Here is a 15924-nt window from a genome sequence, read left to right as displayed (position 1 = left end):
CTCTACTGAATGTTGTTCAAGATGCTATGCTTAGCAGCCTTGTGAAATTCTAGCACAAATTTTCTATCGTGAATATACCTATACGGCAAAATGTAACATCTCAGTTCAACTACCAAAACAACAATTGTTTCTCTAAAGAATTCTGTGTGCTTATCACTGTGCAGAAATGTATCAATATTGAAGATGATGCATGTAAAAAGCACAATACAAATAGCAATTCAAAATGGAAATGGTTAAATCTACAAAACAAAAAAAGGTTGAATTTTTGAATAAAAATAAAAAAACAAACCTGTCAAACAACCACACTGTTCAGTCTGTACTTTCAGTCCTTTCCTTAAATCTGTTTTGAAAGATTAGACAACGTGTTTGCTGATAAAAATTTCCAGTGGGATCAAAGTGTACATTTATATACAGACTTTATTAGAGATCTAATGCATCACCGAGGCATTGCGTCAACACCAGATTCATATTAAAGTGGATATAAAAAATAAGTTAATGCCAGATTACAACTTCCTAGCAGGGCAACTTGCAATTGCCATAAATATCACAGCAAGTTTACAGCACTCTAGTTAATTAGTATTTAGTCCACAATACAGAAGACCAAAGTTAATACTTTCATTCTGTTTGCAAAGCAAGGTTATATCGCTAATAAATAAGCTTTCTTAGAACTCCAAAGTTGAACAAGGTACAAAAGAATGTCTTCATAATGTTGTAATTCATAGATCTGGGGAACCAGAAGGAAGGGGTATAGGGGCAAGGAGTAGGAGGCCACCATAGGTTGTATTCTGAACAGGAATGAATGCTATGTTTCCAGTCAGAGCTGCTTTAACTTGTCCTCCATGAAGCAGGTGAAGCGCAAGTTGGTTCTCTTCTGATTGCTTGCCATTTTCTCCAGTCTGGCCAGAGAAGCAGTGGGCTCTGACTTCTGGAGCTTCTCCAGATTTCCTGTCAGCCCACTAACAGGCGAGCTGTTTCCAATGTCAAGGCTTCCAGGAATTGGAGGATGCCACCATTCTGAATGACGGAGATCCCGTTGGCCTTCAGCGTCAACCCGTTGGAATGCGGTGCTGCATTCTGAAGCTGGAAGGATCCCCACTTCCTGATCTTGCCACCAAATCCTTATGGAGCATTTCTGGGAACTTGATGGGATTGCCTCCTAGAAATGTCATGGGCCCATCCCCAGAGAGCTGCCTACCCTGTCACACAGGGGTGTTATTCCACATGTGAGTGCCCATGTGTACCTTTTGTACCTTTTGTCGTGAAAGCTCTTCCACAAATAGTGCAAGCAAAGGGTTTCTCTCCAGTGTGAGGTCTGCAGGGCACTCAACGCGGAGGAGATTTTGCCACATGTGTTGCAGTAGTGCTACTTAGGAGTTCTCCCGGGCAGAGCCAAGAGCAGAACTGGGGATGTGGCAGAGAAAGACAGAGGCCCAGAAGGGATTTGACTGGTGGGGGTGTCCTTACTGTCCTGAGGAGAAATATGCACAAAGCCATTGATCTCCGTTTTGCTGAGAGATGACAACGAGTTGGCGGGAATCACCACAGAGTTCTGATTGGGGCCAAGGTTGGAACTGGGCTCAAAGAGCTGTGATGGTAGATCTTGCATCTGATGTGTCAACACATGCTGCTTCAAATGACCCTTTGTGGAAAAGCCACAATTGCAAACTGCAAATAAATGGTCTTTTGTATGATTTCTATACTGAATGACCAAGGCACTCTGTTAAGCAAATATTTTGCCACAAATGCTGCAAGTAGTGTTTCTAAATTTACCTTGGTCTCCGAAAGGGAAGAGGGTCCCCAAAGAATCTTCCTTGATGATTTTCTCTATGTGACTAGATGTCAGATTCAAAGCCCCGTCATTCACTGGAATGAAAGACAAACCAGGCCGGGCGCAGTGGCTCAAGCCTGTAATCCCAGCACTTTGGGAGGCCGAGACGGGCAGATCACAAGGTCAGGAGATCGAGACCATCCTGGCTAACATGGTGAAACCCCGTCTCTACTAAAAAATACAAAAAACTAGCCGGGCGAGGTGGCGGGCGCCTGTAGTCCCAGCTACTCAGGAGGCTGAGGCAGGAGAACGGCATAAACCCGGGAGGTGGAGCTCCCGGGTTTACGCCAGTGAGCTGAGATCCAGCCACTGCACTCCAGCCTGGGCGACAGAGCGAGACTCCGTCTCAAAAAAAAAAAAAAAAAAAAGAAAGACAAACCATTGGCAAATTTGCCTGGGATCACTCTCTGTGGTTTCTCCTCTTCGCTGGGTGACTTATGGAACTCCTGGGTGCTGTTGGATGGGAACAGAGCCTGCATGGAAGACGTAGACTCTGAGATGGCTGGGTTGCCAGCACTTTGGCTCTCCATGTCATCACCCACTGAGGCTGAATCGTTGATCAGGACATCATCCTGGATGGACCCATTCTCCACTGACTTCAGGCTGGTCCGCAGCTGCTCCACTAGGTCAGCATTCATCATCTTCATCTGATTTTTCCAAAGAAGTGATGCTCAACATTTCTAGGGGCAAAGGTGAAGAAGATAAGCTATCTTGGGAGTTTTCTGCAGACATGGGCATATCAGGGAAGCTGCCCTCAGGACAGTCTTCTATTTTTTCACTGGAGAGTTTGTCTAGGTCATCAACATTTTTCTCATTGAAGGAGCCTGTGTCAGACTCCATGGATTCGGAGTAACTGTTGGGGACTGGGGTGTTGGAGACCTGGCCTCCCATATGCATTCGAGTGTGCTGCTGCAGGATGACAGCATTCGTCTGTCAACTTCTGGTAAATGGGGCAGGAATGCTGGGCTCTGAGCAGGGGCACAGTACGATGGACCCTGTAGTGGGTTTTAAGATTCCTTTTTGTGATGAAAACCTGGCCACAGATCTTACACTTAAAAGGCCCCTCCCTAATGTGTGTCCGATAGTGCATTTACAAGGCACTCTGACAGCTGAGAACTGGGTGGCAGACGATGCACTCACTGGGGTCAGTGGCCTTTTGTCAATGTTTTCTACCAGTTGCTGAAGCTTGGATGTCTCTGATGCCTGGGCTGAGTCCAAGAGTCCCCCAAAAGGAAACTTGGCCTTGAACTGCTTGTACATGAGTGGCAACAAAGGGTTAGTGAAGGTGGTGGTGCTTCCCCAGGGGCCCCCAGTCTGCTGCTGGGGAGCTCAGGGCACTACTGCTCACCGTCAGGACTGAGTTGGTGACCACACTGCTCTCTTTGCTTTTGCCACTGGAGGATGGCAGAGTGGACCCTTCAGCTTCCTCTGGGAGCCCGCCTAGGTTTCTTGTGGCCTGCTCAGCGACCCTGGAGTCACTTTTGACTAAACCTGTGGGACTGGTGGCAGAATGACTAATAGGGATGGGGGCTGGCTCTTCTGTCTTGATGAAGAGTATGAGGCTTGGGAGGGTTGGGGGCAATGGAAGGCCGACTGAAGTGGTCAGACTGGTTTGGTGTCTAACCGGCTGGTGACTGGCTTCTCTGGAGGGATGGACATGCCATATGGGATGCGGGTACTCATGGGGATATTGTCCAAATGCTCAGGCACAGGATAAGGGTTCATCTGGGTATGAGCGTATTTCTCTTTGTGGCACTGAAAGTGGACTTTCAGATTCTTCTTGGTGGAGAACCCATTCCCACAGATGTTGTACTTGAACAGCCTCTTTCCAGTTTGGGAATGCAAGTAGATCTGTAAGACACTGTCACTCTCAAAGACCTTTGTGCAGAATCTGCACTTGTGTTTGAAGAATGCTTCATTGGAAGTACTTTTCACTTCAAAGGCAGTGACATTTGGTGGCTTGCTTTTTCTTTGCTGGGCCAAGGCAGACAAGGAGTCTAAATCCTCTGTAGTTGTTCTGATGTTGGGCAAAGGGCTGGGGAAAACCGAGTTAGTGGGGACCAACTGATGTAGAAGTGGATTAGATGCAGGACTTAATAAACTGCTTATTGCAAAAGCTGGTGAGGATGATGATGAGACTGCTGGGTTACTGACATGGGAGACTTCAGCACTTGAAGCCACTTTTTCCAAGGACAGGGTGGTAACTGACACCACCAATATGTTCATATTGGGAGAAAAGCCACTGTTGGATGGAATGATGGTGTTGCCAGAACTACTCTGAAGTAGCTGGATTAGGGGTAACTGTTTCACACGACTAATGCTGGCAGATTGGCTGGTGAGGCTCTGAGCCATTCCAGCTGCTGCTGCCAGCTGCTGAGATAAATGGGAATTTAGCATGGACAAGGGGTTGGCAGATGTTTGTAAAGTACCTTGAGAAGGACGAGAAGATGCTGGAAGTCTGCATTCTGAGAAGCCAACAGCAATATTTGGTGACAAATCTATTCGATCAGTTGCAACTAGTGGACCTGCTGCTGCTGCAGACCTAGGAGCTGTTCCATGAGGGCTGGGATGGCCAGCTTGCTCCCGGAAGCCCCGCTGCACCTCGCTTTCTGGGAGAACTGGGACACCACCACCTTGGTGCTCTGGAGGTTCTACATGATGACGTTGCTGTTGATCATGGAGAAGTTGCCCAGTGTTGTCAGGTCCCCGAGTTGAGGCAGAGAGGTTGTGATCGCTGAGGTACCTGTGACGGGAGCTGCTGCTGCTGCCACTTGGGGCAATACTGCTGTGGCTGCGGCTGGAAGTGCTGCTACCACTTTTGTTAGCTACTGGGGCCTCCACCTCCATGGACTCTTCCCTGTTGAGTCTGTTGTATTCTTAGAGGTCACTGCAGTCCACTTGATCTGTTTTGTTAACTGTTTCATTCATTTGTTCATCAGGATTATTGGGAGGGACTCTGGGGGAGAAGGTTTCGGGTGGGGAGGCTGGATTTTCATTTACAAATAAAACTAATTGAATAGTACAGTTCTTCTTGTGGAGCAGAAGATGTGATAATTCAAAGAACTTGGCACAGCACCAGCCACAGACGTGGGTGTCCTTGCTCTTAGTGAGGAGACTCGATTGACCCTTTTCCGTGTCTCCACAGATTCAAGTGAATCTCATGCCTTGGCCGCCCCAGTAGTTGGGACTACAGGTGCCTACCACCACGCCCTGCTAATTTTTGTATTTTTAGTAGAGAGGAGGCTTCACCACGTTGGCCAGGCTGGTCTTGAACTCCTGACCTCAAGTGATCCACCCGCCTTGGCCTCCCAAAGTTCTGGGATCATAGGCGTGAGCCACTGTGTCTGGCCTGCATAGTACTTTTTATTTAATCTTGTCAGCCTAATTTTTTTCTACGACTTTATTGAGTTATAATTGTTATTCAGTAGACTACACATATTTAAAGTGTAGATAATATGATGATTTTTGGCATATGCATGCACCCATGAAACCATCACAAGAATCAAGATAGTGAACATATGCATCACCTCCAAAAGTCTCCTCATGTCCCTTTGTCATCCCTCTATCCCATCCCTTCCTCCTACCTTCCCATCCCCTTGCAACCACTGACTGCTTTCTGTTTGTATGGCCTAGAATTTTATAAAAATGGAACCGTACAGTATATACTCTTTTTCATCTGGCTTCATTCATGTAGTGTAATTATTTTGAGATTCATTCATGATGTTGTTGCCAAACACTAAAGGTTCGGCCTAGGTCCAGTTGCTCATCACACAGAAAGCCAATCACTGAGACAAGTGTTGCCCAGGAAAAAAGGCTTTATTGCAGGTGATGTCAACAAAAAGATGAGAGACAAGTCGGAAATCTGTCCCTTCAACTGACTAAAGTTATGGGTTTATATAGCGGGAAAGGAAAACAGGAATCAGAGAGGGTTAAGGAAGAGGAGTTGGTCAATGGGCAGCAGGATATGTTGATCTCAAAAGCCCCAGCCCCACTGACACCATCTGGGGCCTATTGGTCAGTCTCCTGAGAAAGGAACTCAGACAAGACAAACATAAGTTTCTAAAGCTTCAGTTTTACGGGAAACTTGGGCTGGTTTCAAGGTTTCTTTAATGTGCTAACTTTATAGCCCCATCTAGTAAGTCTGAAATTTCCAATTTTATACTCTCATTCTTTTGGCTGAAGTCTCTGATAGCTTTTATAATACATGCCCTCTCGAGAAAGGTAAAATGTAGACATGATCAGACATGTACACTTTCAGGTGAAGATCTTGTCAGAATTGTTTTTGTGAGAATAGGTTTTGAAGTCTGGTAGGACTAAGTTAGAAAGAATAATGCCTCTAGCGTCTGACAGGTGTCCTTGACAGAAACCAATAAAGCAGCCAAAGGAGGGTCTAACTCCTGAAAACAAATGTTTCAGAACTCCCAATGTTGTAGAGAGCTGGCCCTCTACAGGGCTTTTCTCCATGAACTTCAACTTCCCTGTCACAAAAATCTCTCCATAAACACTCAGCTTCCTTTGGATCTGGGCTGTAAATACTTGCCTGGACTCAAGGATCCCCTAACTTTATAATGTACCTTTTATGTAAATACATGTTGAGTTGCTGGTTTGTGTATGCATTGCATGTAAGTTCTCTTTTTAAAGCATATTAAATCTTATAGAATATAAAATATAAATGTTTCTCTACTTTCTAAAATAAGACACTCTATTTAGAATGTTAAGATAGCCCCTGCCTGTTATGTAGAACCATAAGTATCTTGAAAAATAATTGTTTGTCACATATTTTCAAGAGCTCTGACTGTAATCCTGAAGTAGTTTCTAATGACTGCAAGAGAAGAGGAGCTGATTGCTGCTACAAACACATGGACACCAGGATTCACACGTCCTAGTGGCCACTTTAGCCTTGAGAAGTCAATTATGAAAGATGTGAAACAACTCCAGAGTTCTACAGGTGTATAGGGGATGAGGGTAGGTAGCAAATGCCATAAAAGAGCAACAACCCTGATAAAAATAATAGGAACAGGCTGGGTGCGGTGGCTCCCAGTACTTTGGGAGGTCAAGACAGAAGGATCACTTGAGCCCAGGAGTTTGAGACCAGCCTGGGTAAAGCGAGACTCTTTCTCTAAAAAAAATAGAAAAAATGTGTAAGGCATGGCAGCATGTGCCTGTGGTCCCAGCTACTTGGGAGGTTAAGGTGGAAGGATTGATTGAGCCTGGGTGGTCGAGTATGCATCAAACTGTGATCATGCCACTGAACTGCAGCCTGGATGACAGAGAGACCCTGTCTTAAAAATGAATAAATAAAGTAAAAAGAAAAAATTGGGAACAATCTTTATTTTAAAGCATTATACCTTGGAACAGGGTTTCTCAACCTCAACTCTATTGACATTTGGGCCAGATGATCCTTTGTTGTGGGGGCTGCCTGTGTATTGTAGAATGTTTCAGCAGCATCCCTGACCTCTACCTACCATAGGCCAGTAATCCTTTCCCCAGTTGTGACAATCAAAAATGTCTCTAGGCTGGGCGTGGTGGCTCACACCTGCAATCGCAGCACTTTGGGAGGCTGAGGTGGGCGGATCACTTGAGGTCAAGGGGTTTGAGACCAGCCTGACCAACCTGGTGAAACCCTGTCTCTAGTAAAAATACAAAAATTAACCAGATGTGGTGGCATACTCCTGTAATCCCAGCTACTTGGGAGGCTGAGGCAGGAGAATCACTTGAACTTGGGAGGTGGAGGTTACAGTGAGCTGAGATCGTGTCATTGCATTCCAGCCTGGGCAACGAGAGCAAAACTCCACCTCAAAAAAAAAAAAAAAGTCTCTAGATGGCCGGGCACAGTGGCTCACACCTGTAAACCTAGCACTTTGGATTGCTAGAGCCCAGGGAGGATTGCCTGAACCCAGGAGTTCGAGGCCACCCTGGGCAACATAGTGAGACTTCGTCTCTATTAAAAAAAAAAAAAAGAAAAAATAGTCTCTAGACGTTGCTGAATTCCCCTGGGGGACAAAATTTCCATTGCCCTCGAGTAAGATATTTGAATATACATTTATTACAAAAAATCTCAGTTTTCTTGAGATATAATTTACATGCCATACAATTCACCCTTTTAAAGTGTGCAATTCAGTGGTTTCTAATGTATTTACAGGGTTGGGCAACCGTTGCCACAGTCTAATTTTAGGACATTTTTGCCCTCCCTAAAACAAACCCTGTGCCCATTAGCAGTCCCTCCCCATTACCCCAACCCCTGCAACCACTAATTTATTTTCTATCTCTATGGATTTGTCTATTCTGGATATTTCATATAAATGAAATAATACAATACGTTGTCTTTTGCGACTAGCCTCACTCACATAGCATAATGCTTTCAAGGTTCACTCACTTTTAGCATGTATGAGTACTTTATTCCTTTTTATAACTGAATAATATTCCACTGCATGGATAAACCACATTTTGTCTATCCAGTCATCAGTTGGCGAACACGTGGGTTGTATCCATCTTTTGGCTATTACGAGTAATGCTGCTATGAACATTCAAATACAAGTTTTTGTGCAGACATATTTTCATTTCTCTTGAATGAAAGGAATAGCGTTTCTGGGGCATATAAAACACTTTTTAAACAGCAAGTTCTTCTTTTCAAGATACATCTTATAGCAAACCCCCAAATACAAGATACATCACAGTGGAGTGTTTGAAGTGAGGTTAGCTGAGCTCCAGAGCCCTGCCTGGGCTGCCATTTGACAGCCCTGGTGGCCTTGAGATGTCTCCACAAAACACCTTCCAACAAAAAAAATTTTTTTGGGACAGGATCTGGTTCTGTCACCCAGGCTGGAGTGCGGAGGCATGATCTCGGATCACTGTAACCTCTGCCTCCCAGGTTTAAGCGATCCTCCCACCTCAGCCTCCCGAGTAGCAGGGACTACAGGTACATGCCACCATTCCCAGCTAATTTTTGTATTTTTTTGTAGAGACGGTTTTGCCACAGTGTCCTGGCTGGTCTCAAACTCCTGGGCTCAAGTACTTGGTCTGCCTCAGCCTCCCAAAGTGCTGGGATTACAGGCGTGAGCCACTGCGCCTGGCCGGATCTTCCTTTTCTTTTGGAGACCAAGTTTCACTCTTGTTGCTCAGGCTGGAGTGCAATGGTGCACTCTCAGTTCACTACAACCTCCGCCTCCCGGGTTCAAGCAATTCTCCTGCCTCAACCTCCCGAGTAGCTGGGATTACAGGAATGCGCCACCACGACTGGCTAATTTTGTATTTTTAGTAGAGACAGGGTTTCTCCATGTTGGTCAGGCTGGTCTCGAACTCCCAACCTCAGGTGATCCACCCGCCTCGGCCTCCGAAGTGCTGGGATTATAGGCGTGAGCCACCATGCCTGGTGCGGATCTTACTTTTATCTCCTCACTCGATGATAACTGTGCAGTTTATCATGGGTTCCCCTGCAGTCTCCTTCTTATCTCTTTTTCTCTGGCCTATGCAGCCTGCCCCAGCCAAGCTAAACTTTAAAACTGCATTGCTATGATTTGTTCTCCCCTGCCCCCTCAGCCAAATTAGGTAACTACTGACCTAGACTGCCCTCTGCTATTTGCTTCCAGAGCCCCTGGGCATTACATTTGTCCTCTCGAAAGGGAATGCCTCTGCATTTGAAGTTGAGTCAGCTGTCCTGTGATAAGGGCTTAGTGGGTCTACTTCTAAGCCCTGGCTTTTTCTTAATTGAACTGACCTTGCCATGTCCTGAAAGATAGCAAGCAAGCATTTATCTGGAGCACCTGATATCAGACCCTGGAGCTAATTATCCATCCTGCTAGGTTATAAGGAAAGCTTCACGGCTAACATCTTCTTGTGGGAGTCACCCAGGCAACTGAGGCTGCCTTGTTGCCACAAGATAACCTTCCATATAGATATTTTTCTCCAGTTAGACATCCTTTATTCAGCTTGGGGGTTGCATTTGTCTAAAATTTTCTTCCTTGGCATATCGGATAGTTGACCTAACTACCAACCATGGTCTTCCACCTGCCTTCTTGTATTAAAACCTGTTGCATTTGTCCTAGGCAGAAATGAATTTCATTGATAGAGGGACCATATATCTGCACTGGGTGGATAGATTCCTTTATGGTGTAATTCCAGGGATTCACAGAAAGTATCTACTCCCAAATATGTCTCCCACATGATGATGTGTGTCATCATTATTTCCATCCAATGTCTCCAATGGGTGGGCCTCAATTTCTACTTGTTTTCAAAGCCTCAGAGTGACTTGGAGAGAAGGACACAGCAATGAGGAAGAAAATATAGTTAGTAATTATGATTACTTCTTTTGAATCCTTCCTACTATACACCAAGGTATATAATATGAATTTAAATGAATTTATTGGCTTACACAAATGGGAAGTGCAGGGTTCTATGCATTGGGGGCGCAGCTGGATCCAGGGGCTCAAATAGCTTCATCAGTGCTCCCCCATGATGTCTTCCCTGGTATGCAAAAAAGGTCCCAGGGAGGACTCTGATTAGTTGATTTGTGTGATGTACCCTCCTTTCATCCAAACACTCTGCTTAAGAGGATGATAGATGCTGATTGGCTAGCCTAAACCACAGGAGGCCCAGCCTAGTGGTCAGGAGGGGCAAATAGTTTCACTCTAAACAAACTACAAGGATATTGGGTTTTCTGCAGGATAAAGGGGTTCTTTTACCAGAGAAGGGCAAATAGACGCTGAGATGGAAACAATCAGATGTCTATTTTAAGGGTCAGGGGGATAAAAGGGCTGTACTGCATATTTGCCTAGACCTCACTTTGGGTTATCGATTGCTCACTTCAGTATCCCTTTTTAAAATATAAAAGTGGGAGTGGGGCTAAGGAATCATGCTGAGTCTTAACTCAGCGTGAAAGGATTTGTTCAAAATGTTCTTCTATTCCCACTAACCCAGGCCATAGAACACTTTGGAAAACAAGTCTGGAAGCCTAAAATGGGAGGGTCCTATAAAAAAGCACAAAGAACGGCACAAAGAGGGGTACCAAGAACAGGGGAGATATCCCTGGTCTATCCTATAGCATGGTCCTGGGCCAAGAGTCAGCCTGAGGATTTGCACATCAGCACATAAATGGACCCTAGGTTCTGGTATTCATCTTGAGCAGCTTGGAGTTCAAGATGAGACTCCTTTCCCACCCCTCCCCTCCCCTCCTCTCCTCTCCTTTCCCCTCCCCTTCCCTTCCTTTCCCCTGAGCACCTTTTCACCCCAGGAACTGTTCACAGCTCCTTCCTCAGAAGTCTTCTGTCTCTTCAGATAAGATGGCTTTGTCTTCTTTGCCTTACAGACAGACTCCAAGGACAGTGACACATACACATTCAGACAGAATTCATGATCACATTTTGATGAGAGATGCCATTTTATCTAAAAGCACGGTCCATGTGCCAATCTAAGGGCAGAAATTAAACCCTAAAACAACACAAACACATTACAAGTCAATAGTATCATTAGAAAGGACTATCATTTGTGGCTTAAATTCAATCATAGTAGGAAATTTGAGCTGTTTCTGAGAGATAAGTCTTGCATAACCAGAAACTGAATGCTCTCTTCTTTTCCCATCAGCAGCCTCATCACCACTAGTTTCTAAGAGCCAGCACGTCCTTAGCTCCACTGAACTATGGCTATGATTACTTCAGGGTTTTACACTGATGGTATCCTTTCTACTCCTTGAAAATTATGTTTGCCATAATTACCTCTCTTGGGTCTTTTTCTTAAGACCAACGACTTTGCTATTAGTGTTGAAGGAAGGGGCCAGCACTCCTCAGCATCCATCCACTTGTAAGCAAGTATGTCCGTCCAGGCTACCGTTAATAGCTTTTGTTTCAGAGCTTTTTGCTTTATTTCACAAGCACTCTTGTCTTGTTTCCTGCATAGGATCTCCTCATGACCAGGTTCTATAAAAATCAAGAGCAACTTGAGTGTAAGAAACGTTGCTCACCAGAACATCCTTCCTACTCATGATGATGCTACTGTTTCCCTTTCATCAGCCCCTCATTGTTGATCTTCATAGACAAACTCTTGTCCCCTCCCCAAATTCTGTGTGGCTTGGTGTTTGACCCCAGTAGATGAGGTAACTGAGTGTGTCAGCAATTAGACTGCCATCCCTGACCCCTGGCATTCAGTTGTAACAGTAATCTCTGTCTCCAAATGGGGTTTCTCCTGCCTTCATGTTGGGCATTTCAGATGTACCCCCAAGAAAAATGGGGTGATGTTTGTTGTGTGCTTCTGTCTATTTGGCACAGGCCCTGTTTCTCGGTGACTCCCAAAGCTTTGTGTCTTTGGAGCAAAAGTCCAGACTGGCAAAAGGAGCCTGTTGAGTGCTGAAGAATTTAGAGAAATCCATCTCCAGTTCAGTTGCTTTTCTGTCAAAATCTCAGTCCCTAAATCTCTCAGAAATCCCAAACTGCTCCAATCATCCAAGCTTGCAATTTGGATACTTTTTAGTGCTATGCTTTTTACGCTATGAAAACCAAGTGTGTCAGAATGTGTCTTTTTTTTGTGGGCTCACTGAATGCTTTTGCACTACATCATTTATTGTCATGCATCTGTAGGCTTATAGTCTACTTAAAACATTTTTATTTTACAATAATTTGTATTCATTTGCTTTCCAATCTGCTTATTCCAGTTCAGGGTGGTAGGTGGCCAGAGCCTATCCTGGCAGCTCAAGGGGCAAGGTGGGAACCCACCCTGGCCAAGATGCCATTCCATTGCAGGGCGCACTTATACAGACACTCACACTCACTTAGACCGGTACCATGTAGACACACCCATTCACCTAATGTGCACAGCTTTGGGATATGGGAGAAAACTGGAGTAACTGGAGAAAACCCATACAGACATGGGTAAAACCTGCAAACTCCACACAGACAATAGCCCTGCTGGGAATTGATTTTTTTCCCTGATCAAGGTAATAATAAAATAATGTTGAAACAAATGACATTTTTCGAGCACTTCTGTAATGCTAACTGAAAAATAGTTGAACTCAACTTTATAAATATTGACTATAGGTTTGTTATTGTTGTTTTTAAAAGAGGCCCAAGCAACAGTAAAGCTAAGGAGAGATTATTCAGTTTTGTTACATGGGAGGGAGAGAAGTTAATTTCTGTTGCTTTGGTGTTTTGTATTTATCTCTCATTACATAATTGGATAAAAACACAATTTTAAAGGCTGCACTATATATTGTCATTTATCAAGGACAGGAAAAAGTTAAACCCATACATCTCCATTATGTGCTTCTGAAAGCTATGCAAATCTTGAACACAAGCTGGAACATCACAGAAACCATATCTCAGAGCTGTACAAATTTCCTGCTGATTATACAGAGAAAGAGCATGTGATTACCAAGAGCCTTGAGTGGATGTAGGAGAAAATATTGTTGGGTTAGCTATCTGGTTGGTTTATCTGATGCCAGAACTTTATCTATTTGAGTCTGATGCTTTGACTGTTGGGGTTTGGTTGGTTTTTTTTTGGAAGGGAGAGAGGCCAGTATGGTATAGAGGAAGGAGGCAACGTGTTGGTGGATTTCCCACATTAATGAAGCCAATACCACATTTCAACATCATAAGCTTCCTTTTTCTTATGGTCTGATCCTTCTTGCCCCATAAGCTTGGCATCCTCTAATGGTTATTTTTACTATGTTATCCATCTCTAATAGCAAAAATAATCTAAATAAAATATAACCTCAAATTTGAGGCTATTTTCTTCTAAGGAGCTAGATGCTCTTAAGGGTTATAGACACAGACTTTATTTCATTTAATAGTGATGATTTTTCTTTTCATTCTTGTGCCTGTATTAAGTGTTGCAGGACAGGGAAGCTCCCTGCCAAAATTGGGGCTTAGCCCCTGAGGGCTCTTGGCTTTGCCCAGGAAGGAATTCAAGGGCCAAGTGGTGGTGTTGGATGGCAATCTTCTATTGAGTAGTATTGCTCCTTGCCTAGCAGGGCTAACTCACAGGCAGTGTGGTCCAGAGTCAGCAACTAAGGGGCTCTTGGCAATTGCATTAATACTCATGTAAATCCACTTTCAATCACATGCAAATTAAGAGGTCAGTCAATGCAAATTGAGGGGCAGGTTATTTAGACCTTTCTAAGAAAAGGGTGGTAACTTCCAAGCCATTGTTATGGAAAGAGGTGGTGACAGTGACTTCTGGGTCATTGCTGTGGCATTTGTAAACTGCCATGGTGCTAGTGGGAGTGTCTTATGCCACTGAGCAATGAGAGCAACTAAATATCACTTTTGCCTTTTGCTGGTTCCTGCTCGTTTCTTCACTTTATCCCATCTGGACCAGATCCTGTTTTGGTCAGCAGGGTTTTGACCAGAAAACAAGTCCTGCTGGCTGGCTACCTCATAAGCTGGGCGCAAAATCTAGTGAGTCCCACCATGATTTGCCTCTTTGCAGCAGCCGAGATACCTGAGTCTCTGTACTTTGACATCAGATTCCGCTTACATAAGGCAGTTCTGAAAAGTCAGAGGGTAGTGGGCCTGGGTCAACACTATCTGCTTTCATCAGTCACATGCCTGAGACCCAGAGTGGGGAGATTCACATTGCCACCATTCAGGCATGTACAGAAGGCTTCATTAGCATGTGCTCCTTGAGTACAGGAAAGAATGGGGCAGGGACACTCATGAGTCTTTGAAACATTCTTTTTTTCTAATTTTTCATTTTTATGCACACATAATAGGTGTATATACTTATGGGGTACATGTGATGTTTTGATAAAGGCATACTATGTATAATAATCACATCAAGGTCATTGGGGTATCCATCACTTCAAGCGTTTATCATATCTTTGTGTTAGGAACATTCTAATCCAACTCTTTTAGCTATTTTAAAATATGAAAGAAATTATTGTTGACTATAGTCACCCTGTTGTGCTATTAAATGCTAGATCTTTTTCATTCTAACTATACTCTTATACCTTCATCCCCACATTATCCCCCCCCGCCCACTTTCTCCCCTATCCCTGCTACCCTTCCCTGCCTCCAGCAACAATCATTCTACTATCTCCTTGAGTTCAATTGTTTTAGCTTTTAGCTCCCATGTATGAGTGAGAACATGTGACATTTGTCTATCAGTGCCTGGCTTATGGTGCTTAACATAATGGCCTCCAGTTCTATCCATGTTATTGCAAATGACAAGATTTCATTCTTTTTTATGGTTGAATAATATTCCATTATGTATATTTACCACATTTTCTTTATCCCTTCATCTGTTGATGGACGCTTAGGTTGATTTCAAATCCTGGCTATTGTGAATAGTGCTGCAATAAACATGAGAATGCAGATCTCTCTTTGATATACTGATTTCCTTTCTTTTGGGAATATATCTAGCAGTGGGATTACTGGATCATATGGTTGCTCTCTGTTAATTTTTGAGGAACTCCCAAACCTTTCTCCATAGTGACTTTACTAATTCATATTGCCACCAACAGTGTACGAGGGTTGCCTTTTCTGTACATCCCCGCCAGCATTCATTATTGCCTGTCTTTTGGATAAAAGTCATTTTAACTGGGGAGAGATGATATCTCATTTTAGTTTTGATTTGCATTTCTCTGATGATCAATGATGTTGAGTACCTTTTCATATACCTGTTTGTCATTCGTAGGTCTTCTTTTCAGAAATGTCTATTGAGATCTTTTGCCCATTTTAAGGTCAGATTATTAGATTTTTTTCCTGTTGAGTTGTTTGAGCTACTTACATATTCTGGTTATTAACAACTTGTCAGATGGGTAGTTTGCAAATGTTTTCTCCCATTCTGTGGGTTGTTTCTTCACTTTGTTGATTGTTTCCTTTGCTGTGCAGAAGCTTTTGAACTTGTTTTGATCCCATTTATCCATTTTTTGATTGGGATGCTTGTGCATTTGAAGTATTACTGAAGCAATCTTTGTCCACACCAATGCTCTGGAGAGTTTTCCCAATGTTTTCTAGTAGTAGTTTCATAGTTTGAGGTCTTAGATTTAAGTCTTTAATCCATCTTGAGTTGATTTTTATAATGGCAAGAGATAGGGGCCTAGTTTCGTTCTTTGCATATGGATATCCAGTTTTCCCAGAACCATTTATTGAAGGGACTGTCTTTTCCCC

At 43.8% G+C, this 15924-nt stretch overlaps 1 pseudogene; it reads right to left on the bottom strand.

Annotated features, from left to right (window-relative positions):
• Positions 1-814: 814 nt before the first annotated feature.
• Positions 815-4963, bottom strand: LOC105515037 (annotated as a pseudogene).
• Positions 4964-15924: the final 10961 nt, after the last annotated feature.

Source organism: Colobus angolensis, unplaced genomic scaffold (assembly GCF_000951035.1).
Source record: "Colobus angolensis palliatus isolate OR3802 unplaced genomic scaffold, Cang.pa_1.0 Scaffold252, whole genome shotgun sequence".
Classification (NCBI taxonomy): domain Eukaryota; kingdom Metazoa; phylum Chordata; class Mammalia; order Primates; family Cercopithecidae; genus Colobus; species Colobus angolensis.
Note: the sequence above shows the minus strand (reverse complement) of the source record. Positions and strands in the feature narration are given on the sequence as shown.